Source organism: Oryza sativa, chromosome 7 (genome assembly GCF_034140825.1).
Source record: "Oryza sativa Japonica Group chromosome 7, ASM3414082v1".
NCBI classification, from domain to species: domain Eukaryota; kingdom Viridiplantae; phylum Streptophyta; class Magnoliopsida; order Poales; family Poaceae; genus Oryza; species Oryza sativa.
The window spans coordinates 16,096,529-16,109,983 of NC_089041.1; the positions used below are offsets into that span (position 1 = coordinate 16,096,529).

At 39.7% G+C, this 13,455-nt stretch overlaps 1 long non-coding RNA gene across 1 annotated transcript; it reads right to left on the reverse strand.

Annotated features, from left to right (window-relative positions):
• Window positions 1-6,314: 6,314 nt before the first annotated feature.
• On the reverse strand, window positions 6,315-9,227 carry LOC107281508 (uncharacterized). Its single transcript, XR_010742337.1, has 3 exons — window positions 8,801-9,227; window positions 7,626-7,717; window positions 6,315-6,676 (listed from the first exon to the last, which is right to left on the reverse strand). It is a non-coding gene; the product is annotated as an uncharacterized lncRNA (long non-coding RNA).
• Window positions 9,228-13,455: the final 4,228 nt, after the last annotated feature.

Genomic DNA, 13,455 nt, shown 5'->3' on the forward strand with positions numbered 1-13,455 from the left:
TTGCAAGTCTCTCTTTTGCAAACACGTTATTGCTAACGTTTCTTTAGTTGTTGTTGACTTTGGACAAGTACATATTTGGTACCCAAAAACTTAGCTTAATACGCCTCTAGATTGGTGCATGATTAACTTAACAATTTTCTTTTTTCTGTTACACGCATACAGTACAAGATAAAATTAACAGATATACTTTAGGGAAAGTGGAGGATCTCCTTTAGAGTGGACTCAAGGAATAACTAGTGCAAGATGTTAAATGTTAGGAGTTGTTTTTTCTTTCCATTATTAGAAAAAAAATGTTGTCTTCTTGTACCTCTGCCTGCCTGAGTACTTAGCATTTACTGAAGCCCTAAATGGTCAGAGAAAGAGAGAGAACCATGGCTTTAAAAGGTCACAAAAGGCATGCATACTACTACACATTATTAAGATGCTACCAGTTGCAAGCATAGTTAAAATAACCGGACCAGCAGTCAAATCAGTAGTGCTTTCATTGGTTCATTGGTCTGACCGGTGGGTCAAAGCTCAACCGCGGAACAATGTTTTAATATATGTACTTATATTTACCACAACTAACAATCAGTAGCTCATGGGGTCCTACTGAGAGATCACCCGCACTCCCCTCCCCCTATGCCGATTCCTTCCTCTTCTCCCCCTTTCTCCTCCCCATCTTTTCTTCCTATTACAGTACACCATAATTTTTTTTTAAAAAAACAAAAGTTAGAAAAAATTATGGATAGAAATAGGATGAATAGCTAATTTAGTCCTTCAAGTTTCATCGAAGGCTCAATTTGGTCCTTCACGTTTCATTTTGTCCACATAACTCCTCTAAATATTTGTTTTGGCTTGAAATCATCCTTGGGCCCACTTAATATGCCATATGGCTATTTGTAGTCAATATTTCTATTAGAAAATGTCCCTTTTGCCCTTAATTTGTATTTAGCTATATACTAGATAGAAAAGAGAAAACCAAGATGAATAAATAACATTGCAGATGTTTTTCCTATTATTTCAACATGTGCACATGAAACTTAAGCAATTACTATCGTATACATTTGCTAGTACATAATTTATTTTCGTTTTACATAATTTACTATGCATTTTCTATAAAAAAAAATCAAGCATGCAATTTTCTGTTATATATGTGAATGATGGGGGTATAAGTGTCATTTATCAAGAGAGTTGTTGGTTCAAGGATAAGTTTGAACTAAGATGAAAACTTGAATGACTAATATGGATAGATTGAAACATCAAGGACTAAACTGAGCTTTCGATGAAACTTGGAGGACCACTTTGGCTATTCACCCATAGAAATACTATATATAAAAATTCAAATTCAAATTCAAATTCAAATTTGAATCGGGTATGTAAACTTTTGACTTATAAACTTTGGATCTATAAACTTTAGGTGTATAAATTTTAGATGTATAGAAATACTATATATAGAAAATTTTTGAATTCAAATTCAAATTTGAATCAGATATAATTCAAATTCAAATTTGAAACGGGTATATAAACTTTTGACTTATAAACTTTAGGTCTATAAACTTTAGGTGTATAAATTTTAGATGTATAGAAATACTATATATAAAAAAATATTTGAATTCAAATTCAAATTTGAATCGGATATATAAACTTTTGACTTATAAACTTTTGGTCTCTAAACTTTAGATGTGTAAACTTGAGGTGTATAAACTTTAGGTGCATAAATTTACTAAAATAGAAAAGTAATGCGGTGCCAAAAAAAGGAAACCAGGTGGAGGGAGGGAGGGGGGAATGGGGCGATTGCTAGCCAATAGCCAGGGCGATTGATCGCTCATTAGAGTTTCCGTTGCTCATGTGGTCACTGTAGGAAGTTTGCAATCTATCCTCCACAACCTATTTTTGCACCGATGCTCAAAATATGGCCTTTCAACTCTAGTTTGGGGATTTGGGTCCTCTACATTAGAGAAGCTAATGCAGAGGGTGGCATTAGCTCCAATCCAGTCCATCCATCTGTATCCTCTGGATTAGATAAGGCAAAAATGAAATGGGCCTTAGGGGAAGAGCAGTAGGCCCAGGTTGATTTTAGATGCCAAAACCTTTGCAGGACTCCTTTTTCCTCCAATTTCTACGGACTTGCTTCCTATGAGTCTTTTCATTTTCTCTCTCTCATGCCATACCTCTTCCAATTTCTCTCAACACTGAAGTGGATCTATGAAGATAAATGAACAGGAGATGGAGAGAAGTACGATCAACCAAACTTTAGAGAGGCAAGTGAAGATTGCTGCTTGCATCTATTTTTTTTTATGGTTTTCTTGGCTTCCAGTAACAAATTTTGAGGCATATTTCTATCTATCATGTGTTCTACTTATCTCCCAATTTCTCTTAGCGCCAAAGATGCTTCCACAAATATGAGCCAACAGGAGATGGAGGAAAGTAGGATCAACCAAAATGCAGAGAAGTGAAGGTTTGTTGCTTGCATCTATTCTTATTATTTCATTGGTTTTCAATAGCAGTTTTTGGGGCATCTTCCAATCAAACATATGTCACAGATGGTTTTCTTATTTATTTGTAGAATGGATAGCACACCATGTTGGATGCCTAGGACTGGAATGAAGTTTAGCTGTGTAGACGAGGCTTGGAAATTTTGGGTTAGCTATGGTGGTAAGATTGGCTTTGATGTTAGGAAGCAGTATAATAACAAAAGTGCAGCAGATGGGCCCAAGTAGATGGTTTGTTTGCTCAAGTGCTGGTTATCGAGGAAAACATAAAAGAGATTATCTAACCAAAAATCCTCTAGTAGAGACAAGAACTGGCTGCAATGTTCATATGGGAATAACATTAAACAGAGTTGAAGGAAATTATGAGCTATATATATGATTTGGTGACTGAACACAACCACATCCTTCGGTTGCCAGAAACACACCATCTAATGCCATCACAACATTCGAAGAGTCGTGAGATAGGGGAGCACCCTCTTTGGCGGCGACGCGGCAAGTGCCGGTTCCTCCATGCACGCGCGAGAGAGTGGAGCCTTATCCGGCAGTGACAAAATGGGCAGCAACAATGTTCTCGGCGCTTTCTCTGGTGATGGGATACCTGAGTCTTGCAATGGTAAGTGGATGTTGAGGTATGTCAGGACACACTCCGCGCTAGGATCACCCTAGGCCAAATACCAATATTTACATCCTTTAACCTACTATGTGGAATGGAGAAAAGCTTGGAATAGTATTGCGCCTCTTACTTTTTAGCCCGGCCAGCTAGGGTATCATGCGGGTAAAGCTGGGTAGACGCTGCAAATACGTATTGTATTCGAATATGACATGTTCCCGGTTAATGGAGATGTGTCTGTGGGTGACTCTAGAGTAAGGGTGCAAGTTAAACTAGTTGGCTATTAATTAATATGGTTGAAATGATTATCAGATAAAATGGTTAATAATATCACTAAAGGTAACTAGATTTGTTTAAGTTAGTTACTAATGATGTTTATATTAAACGTTTAATAATGATGTTTAATCAAATGGTTATTAAGATGGTCATTCCAAAATAATGCATTATATTTGTTATTACAAGCATGCTTGCTGAGTACCTTCTGTACTCATAAATGGGTTTAGATCACGATGATATGCTGTAGATGTTGGTGATTTCTATGATTTGTTTGAAGGACCTATGGTTACGGTTTCTAGGTCACTCTATGCTCAGGCTGTTCCTATGGTTAAGTTTACTAGTTAAACTGTTTGTGAGAATAAGACTTATAGTTTATATTCCCATTGTGTTGTGACCTCTGTGGTTTGAATAATGTATAATTGAAGTTTGTGCTTTTATATCGTTTCATGCGTAAATGGACTTCCTTGGAAGTTACGTATACGTGGGGCACTTTGACCTTCTTGGGGTGTCCCCACAAGTATTCACATGTTGTTTTTTTAAAGTACTTGTCATTCTCATATTGTAAAGCACTTTTGCTTAAAATCTCCCTCTTCTATCCCTCATCAATATATTCACCCCTCTCATTATAATCCACGTATTTAGCAAGGAGTTAACAATAATAAATAAAGGTTAGCTCGGTGATTTGCCACAACTTCATATTTCGTCTGAGCTAGAATATCTTGTCAATCAGAAAATTCATCGACTCAAGGAAATCATACGGAGACTAAAAAAATTTGTCGATTTTCAACTAGAAAATTGTCCTGCCATGAATCAAACAGAGAAACCAGCAAACAAGAATCATCGGTGCGTGTATCTTGATCAACCAGAGACTACCGTTCATCTCGAGGCTCTCGCATAATAAGGGCTGACAACCATAACTCTCCTAGTATCTAGTATCTATCCCTGTTGGAAGTGCACATGCTATGTTCATCCCAGTTTACTCGAGACTGATGAATTCTCAACACCTCCCATTCTTAAATTCCTATGGATAAGTAGGTGCCATCATTGGCAATTGGCAGGATATCACAGAAATTGCAGCGAATTTGACAAAAGCAATTGGCTAGCACGAACAAGAACATAACAAAAAGGGAGCAAGAACAAAGTCTGCAAAAGAAAAATGGGGCAATTCCTTACATACCCCTAAAAGTTTGCTCCATCCCTTGCATGCCCTTGAATTTTGTCACATCCCTTGTATACCTCTGAGATTTCGTCTTGATCCCGTTTATACCCATACCGTTAGTTCACCGTTATCTTTTTTCCAAAATGGCCATGTTGCCCTTTTTATAGTCATGTGATCACTTCAAAAGGCGCTAAATAAAGCTTAATGTGAACTTTTTAAATTTTGTATAGATAGTTGAGCCTAAATTTCAAAACCAATATTTATTTTTTGAAATATTTTTAATAGATTTTCAAGCAAGCTTTAACAAAATTAATGAAACTCATATAGAAGTTTCACCGAACATTTAGAAATTAAAACTATATTTAACTTGAATTTAAATATAAATAAGAATGTTTTATGAAATTTGATCTAAATTTTTAAAATTTTAAATTTAACTTTTCAAACTTTGAGGTCAAATAAACACATTCTTTTTGTTGTTTACTAATAAAATATTTTTCAACTCGAAAATTATGTTGGTGAAAAAGCTAGCGCATAGGTACTCTAAGTAGGGGTAATATAGTCATTTTGAAAATAACTTAATGGTCAACTGATGGTCAACTAACGGTATGGGCTTGGAGGAGATCAAAATGAAAACTCGGGTGCATATAAGAGATACGTCAAAACTCAAGGGCACAGAAGGGATGGAGCGAAATTTCAGGGGCATACAAGGAATTTTCTCAAGAAAAATTGGGGTAATTTTGTGGGGTTTTCTCTTCCTCGAATCAATTACATAAGTAAACATTCTACATATAGAATGAAAAGACCAACTAAACGACCGGAATTGTCGTTCCATCCCATGATCTGCCAAACGCGATCTCACTACGCACGCACCACGCATCATGCACGCACAGAGGAGTGTCACACTCACCATAACCACTACACTTTCACTATGCGCTCACCATGGCCTGCCTCCTAAACACGTGCTCCAATTTATCGCTTCCTGCCACAATTCGAAGCGTTGCTAGGGCTGCACCACGACTTAGCTCCATCAACCAACCTCAACATCATATATTTTTTAGATAATGGATTTTAATTAGGGGGCTGCTATATCAAGTTATCATGTTTGGACGAGATGATACTAGGTAGGTACTAGCTCTAGTACCCTGTAGGTACTAGCTAATACCCATCGATACTAACTGATACCCATCGACACCAGCTGATACCCTGTTGACACCAGGCTGATACTCCTTTGGTATCAGGCATGATACCGATCGATTTTGGTCTAATACTGCACCTCTGACAAATAGAAGTTGCTCCTGCAGCAGACAATGGGCAACGTCTGAGTGGTGTCGCATTCAATGGCTGTACAACTTACGGTCGATGGTGGCAGTCAATGGATGATGAGCCAAAGGGGCTTGGCGATGGCCTTAGCCGGTGGTCCGGGCATGGGGCCGACGAAGGTGTGGGTGCCGGAGGGAGTAGGTGGTCGAGCTGGAGCGGCGCCTTGAACAACAGGTCAAAGTCATGTGGATGGAGATCGGCATTGTTGGCGTTGGGAAAAAGTCACATGGAGACTAGAGTTTAAAGCTGGTTCGTGCTGCACCGAGGACACTACTTTGGCTTATCATCACGCTACACTCACTATTCCTCTAGCTCGTGCTTTTCATCGGCAGTGAAGGTAGGGTGGCGGCACTGGGTGGACATAAGGGAGGCAACTGCAATGGTAGGGATGAATATAAGGAGTGTGGCGAGGACAGGACGAGGGCCGCGGAGTATTATATTTTTTTAAAAGAAACAATTGTGCGAGGCACAACAGTTAAATAACTTATTTCATCTAGTTATAATTCTATATATATGTCGGCTCCCAAAACTAACGATTTAGAAACCGACATGTTTAACTGTATCAAACCCTGGATCAGTAGATTGATACAGGTTCAACAAGCTAGATCTTCATCGCATACATTTGGTCAAGACTCCAAAGGAGATATCTTTATATAAAATAATAGGATATTTACAAGTTTGTGGTTAACTATTACAGCAGAAGCTATATGATGATCCAACTTTGCTGTTTTACTATAGAATTAAACCATCTAATTATACTAGACTTGAAGATTAGGTTTAAAGGGAACTAACTTATGTGATTGAACTCCCAGCTTCGGCAACAACTCCAAATAGACTCTGAAAAAGAGGGGTTGAAGCAAGGGTGAGTACAACGTACTCAGTAAGCTATTATATTATTCAACAATGAATGCATGAGAGGTAATATCTGTGTAGAGGTAGATTTACTTGCAGAAAGCTGAGAATAAAAAGGTGGAAATCCTGAAATGTTTCATATATGCAACAGTATTTAAGAAAATCTTGAATTATATTTCTAACCAAAGTACCATATGAGTCCCAATGCTCAGATCCGTGAGCACGGCTATTCGAATAGATTCAAGGATATTCATTCTGCAGTAGATGTATGCTTTACCTGTAGTCCATAACATGCCAATAATCATTAGCTTATTCATGGCCCAGTATTAGGTTATTAACAATTGTGGTACCTGTTCCATGAACTCTAGTCCCCATGCGCTCTGAACGTAATGTTATCAGCAACGAGAGGAGTTCTGGCGTTCCCGGGGTTTTTAGAGAGAATTGGATGAGAGACCCCACGTCATCTCAACCAGGTTTTCATAAATTCACACACACATCGCGCGATAATCAAGATATTTACCTGCGCCTCGGTAAATATCACATTTGCCCTTCTCGGCATAAGTTTGTCTCCTTTGCGAGGACTTACATAAGAACCACTGTACGGAGGTACCACATTGTTAATTAACATAATATCTAGGTCTGTCCCCATTCTAGAAGCTGCGGTCGTACTCGTTTGTTTGACATAAGTACTTGGTAAACTTATATCGACTGAGACAGTACTAGCCACCCGGAAATCAACCAAATCTTGCGTACTGTCCCAATCTAAGTTCATTATATTTTATGCAATTTAACTAGGCAGGGCTAAGCAAAAGCTAGCATATAACTGGTTTGCTATATGTTCAGATTATGCATTCAAAATCATGAATGGCAAATGCATAGAATAGAATGTAGAATATAGGATAATTATGGTCAAAGGGGAGGAATAATAACTTGCCTTGCTCCAACGCAAATAAATCCAAGATAGGCAACCTGATTATCCAATTCTTGAAATACCATAGGTTGCCATCCAAAAGACAATAGACTCTACTAAGAAAGAGGAAGAACCAATTTCAATAAAAACCATAAAATAATAAGAAAACGATAAACGGTAAAGAGGGCTTGGGTTTAATGTATAACCTATCTCTTTTATAGGGTATAGGGATTATGGGGCTAGTATTTGCTAGCGGTAGGTTTAGGTAGTATAATACCTAGGGTTTAGTTGTATGGGAGTCATTTGTGGAGTAGGATAGCATATCGGCTAGGCTCTATATTTTATGTGGAGGCTCTCGTGGTTTGGATGATAGGAAATATACAAGATAGTTGATATGGTTAAATAGGTATGTGGCTAATATGGGTCAAGGTTAGCTTTGATAGAATAGTGGCTAGGATTTAGTTGTTTAGGCCGATATCGAGGTAGGATAAATATCGGCTAGGGTTTTAGGTGTTTGCTAGTCGTTGCTAGAGTTGGACAGCATAACGACTAGGTTTGGTATCATTTCTAGACGTGTCGATAGACAGCATATCGGCTAGAAGAATAGGAGGTGGGCGCAGGTTTAGTGGGGCGGAAGTGTTACTCCGACAACCGTGAGTAGCGGCGGAGCGGCTAGGATCACACAGAGCCCGAGAGCTAACTGTGCGGCGTGCAATAAAGGTCGAGGGGATAGTGAAGCTCCGACCGCTGTACGCATCAAGGCGTGGGGTTCCAGGAGCAGCACTTCGACCTTGGGTTTGGTTTAGGCCGGGCTTTACAACCAACGGTCCGACGTTGAGGTCCGTAGACCGCGAACGTCCCCATGGAAGGCGTAAAGTTCCAACCGGCGGCTTTTTAGTGGCTAAAGGGTATTTTGGAAATAAAAGAAAATATTTGGAAAGCAAATATAAGTTTAAATTGTAAATTCAATTATAAGATTAAATCAAATATTTATTCGGATGGTATTTGAATAAATTAAGGAAATTCAAATAAAATCTTAAAATAGCAAATTTGATATTAAAATGAAGAGTTTGAATTTAGATGAATTGAGGTCCAAATTTGACTGGAATCGGATCTACGGTTTAGGACATATGGGCTTCTAAAGAATAGGATTTGAATTAAATCTAGAAAATGAGAAAAGTCACTGTGCAGGGGCCCACCTGTCAGTCTTTTTCTTTTTCTTCTCCTTCTTCCTCCCGTTCCTTTCTTCTTCTCTGTTCCAGAGAGAGCCGAGAGAAGAGAGAGGAGAAGGCAATCGGGGCGGCGGCGCTCCGGTGGCTGGAGGGCGGTGACGTCGGCGTCCACGCGTGTTCCCGAGCACGACGCACCCGGGGAGGTCGGTGTCTGGTGGAGAGAGAAAGGGAGATGGCCGGAACGGCGACGACAAGAGCTCAACTCTGGCGAGTAAAAGAAGTGGTGATGGTGGCTTATAGGATGGCTAAAGGAGAGGGGAAACTAGAAAAATGGGTTCGTCGGAGGGAGGCAAGTATGGTGGCGCGAGGATTTGGTTAGTGTTGCTCCGGTAAAGGAGATTGGGCATGGCAAGATGGTGGCCGGCATGGGAGAGAGAGAAGAGAGAGAGAGTTCGGCTTGTGTGTAGAGAAGGGCCGGCTATTTATAGGGGTGAGAGGCGGTGGTGAGAGGCGGTTTGGAGGAGGAGATCGAGAAGGACACGGCGACGGTAGCGTGAGAATTCGAACGACGGCGGCCGGCTTCGTTTCCTTAGCGGCGACGGAAGAGGAGTTGGCGGCGGCGTGAGCCGTGCACGGCACGCGCACGGGAGGAGGAGACGGCTCGGCTGGGATGTGGGCTGGTTTGGGCCGGCTCGGCTTAGCTGGGCCGGCAGCCCAAGAAGGAGGAGGAAAAATAGAAAAGAAAAGGGATTGGGCCAAAAGGAAGAAAGAATGGAGTTTCGGCCCGATGACAAAAAGAAAGGAAGTCTAATTTGAATACTTGATTTGGATAACTAGATTTTGCGAAGAATTTGAATTCGGAGAGAATTCATAAAAGAGATTTCTTAATTTATTTGAGTGCAATATTTAGAGGTGGAGTTTGAGGGAATTTATTTGGAAGCACTCAAATAGGAAGGGAAATTAATAATATTCCTCAAATATTTTTGGGAATATAGAAGGGAATTAGTTGAAGACAATAAATAGGATTTGAGCTCTAAAATTGGTGTTATGTATATTTATGGCTAAAAGGGGAAGTTGAGTGAAGAATATAAATTGGAATTTTCTTAGCACAAGAGCAATTGTTCACAATATTTGTAATAATACAATTCTTGTGCCGAAGAGGAAATTAAGCCACAGAGATTAAATTGGTGGCTAGATCAAAAGGAGGAATTTGGATATTTGGATCGAGAATCAAAGGATGGGTTTAAGATCAAAGGATGGAATTAACAATTAATTCTAATGAGATTGGAATTACTTTGGTCTAGGTTCAAGGGCAAAATTGGAGGTTTTCTTGGACCATAATTCATTATAGTAAAAATGGTTTTCAAACTAAATTTTGAATAAAAGAGTTTTAGTCGAAAGAAGGTTTAATATTCAAAAATAGAATTCCAACAAGAAATATCAAATATGTTTTTAAATGAAAAACACAAAAGAGATTAAATACCAGAGAGGTTTTATGCAAGTTAGTTTTAGGAGGTCCTACTAATTATATTTTCCTAGGTTTAGAAGGTTATTAAGAACATAAGAATAAGAATCAGCATGATGCAAGATTAGAAAATGACACATTTTCAGGATATTACAATATAAAACAAAGTATAATGATTATATGTTCTCATTTTCACAACAAAAATAAGCGCAATGCAACACATCACAACAAACACAAAGTAGTATTAAAAGTAAAACTAAATGATTTAGGACAGGCGAAATTTTTTTTGATATTGTGGATACCACTATTTTCGAAAATAATTTGTAGCAATAGCAGTATTCAAAGTTCAATCGAGCTTTAGTATTCTCAACGCCGGTATGAACCGAACATTGCCCAAATTACTATGTCAGGCCAGGCTTGCAGGTAGCTCTTTGGCATGCATTTTCATCAGGGGCATGGCATGCTCTTCTGGCCTCTGCAGCCAATTAGGACTTTAGAGGCAAGCAAAAGCGCAGTCTTGAGGAGAAAGGAGGTAGGCAGTAGACTACACGTGTGATTGCCTTGTAATAGCCCGTGGGGAGTTCTGCTTTCGCTTCCCAGTTTGGCCAAGATCTACTATGATTCCTTTGCCACGAATCATTTCATTTCCCAATACCTCCCAATCCATATAATCAAACTAACCAAGTAACAAAAATCACACGGACTTCTCTGTTCTCACTAAAACGTTGTCACCTTGCAAGCGCTAGCAATGGATCGACTCCCTCTTATGGTGCCTTATGGTGCCTGTAGATCGAATCATAAGAACTAAGCCAACCAGAGGAGGGGGTGAATGGTTGATACACCCAAAAACCGAAAACTTTTAGCGGAAATAAAAGTTATCCTCGAAATCGACGGAAGTCGGTCTGACCGAGATTGATCTGCCGGTCTGACCGAGTGGATGCTGCCGGTCTGACCGGTGTTGAATCTCCGGTCTGATCGCCGAAGTCGCCTGCCGCACCTGTCGCCGCCGCCGGTCTGACCGCCGCAATGCCGCCGGTCTGACCACCGATGAGTTGCTGGTTAGACCGCCGAAACCCGGTGAAACACAAATCGAAGAACTCTTAAAGTGGATGACGACTTTATTATTTCTCCCTGTGTTTACAAAGTGCAACAACAGCACTCCTTACAAAAATTTTGACTAAACTCGAAACCCTAAACCAAAACTCAACTCTATTGCTCTCTAAAGCGATATAGGAAGCCTCACGCTCCCTCTCTATTTATACCAAAAAAACCCCTACTCAAAGTATGTGTATAACTCCTATACACAATAGGACTCCATCTTTCAGTTTCCATACGTTTTACAATTTCCAAACGTGCAGCAAACAACCGACCGCACCAGAAATCCAAAACGGATTCGCTCCCAAGCTGACGTCCACGCGTGACCGTCTCCGACTCGCTGCCAACTGGGCCCTTACTTCTCCTGGGCCGACTTGGCATGCCGCCAACAGCCACCGAAGCCCACTGAGCCGCTCTCCTGCTGCTCGGCCAACCAGTCATGCACACATACATGCTTCACCATGCATGTATCGATCACACATACATGTACAGCACCGTACATGCATGCATACCTGCACGCTACAGTACCTCGTGTACTGTAGCACCATATACTACTCCAACTTTACAATTCTCTTCGCGAACACCGGCACTTGCACGCACACCTCGTGAAGCCCGTTGCGAAGATCTCTCCCACACGATGTCCATCCACTGTATGCTATCTTGTATCCAACTTCGTCACCGGTATCCTTGACCGTCTGGAACTCAACTCCTCCCTGAGTCTAGTCCCGATCCCCACCGTTGACCGAAGTTGACCTCCAAGAATCCAGACTCTAGTCACCTTCTCACATGGTATCCCGACCGCAATAGACCTATGCTCCTCCCTGAGCATAGTCCCGGTCCTCACCATTGACCAAGGCTGGACTCAAGTCACCTGCACACAATTAGACAAAACAACCGTTTCTGGGCACAGATATCACAACCTGACCCACATTAGTCACACGCACTCACACCAACATTCACACAAACTCTCAAACCAATTCTTTGATTAAATCATTTGCATAGCCAATTGTTCGTCACAAATATTAATTATGACAATGATTTCACATTGCCATATGAAGAGGTTTTGTTTGTTGCAATGTAGAGGTACACATAGCCAACTACAGAAGGAGTTCAGGTTTCTTCATTTGAGATACTCCCATGAGAAGATACAATATGAGGAGTTGAGGATCACATTTACATCCATACATATATATACATCTTTAAAAAGAATGTAGTGATGGTGACAGTGTAGTTATCACTACACCTACTCCCATTGTAAATTTGCAAGTTAACCCCTGAACTTATTAATATTAAAAAGATTAAATCTAAATGGATAGCCACATAAAAAACTAGAGTAAGATGAATATTCCCTATAGCAAAAAAGATGAGTAACACATTAATACGTTTTCTTTTATCCGTAGCAAAGCACGGGCATTTAGCTAGTATGCACAAATGGTCGGTAGTCCTTTTGTTTTGTGCAAGAATTGTTTAGTCTGAGAAATCAAAACGATATATTCTCATGGAAGATCTTTATAGAAAGGCAGGGGGCACCATTTTACATACATAGTGGGAACAAAAATCCTGACCTCTGCATCATGAGATGCAGTCATGCAGCTACAGTAATTTATATTCAACCTTGTTAAGCAAGTATGATAATTTCATAAACCTTAATTTCGTGATTTGTACAACTTCATATGGATGTAGGGATGAAGCAATCCACAATAATTCTGATCTCTAGAGCTAGTTTGCTATACCAGTCAATGACCTTTCTAATGTGGACAACATAAAATCCGAAGAATTCACATACACAAACTCTTCAAAACAATTAGAATTAATGAGGTGTGTATTGTTATTTTTATCAAATAGATACTCCCTCCGGTTCTATAATAATTGACGTTTTGGGCAAGTTTGAGGTCAAACTTTTATAACTTTGACCATTAATAACTTCAAAATATTTAGTTTAAAGAAACTAGAACAACATATATAGATTTGCCTTTCAAAACACTATAATAAAAGTAAACATGTATTTATTCATTGTGTATATTATAATAGAAAAATAAGGTCAAAGGTATATTTTGTAGACTATGTCATTGTCCAAAACGTCAATTAAAATGAAACTGGAGGGAGTAATTTGGTGTCTCCT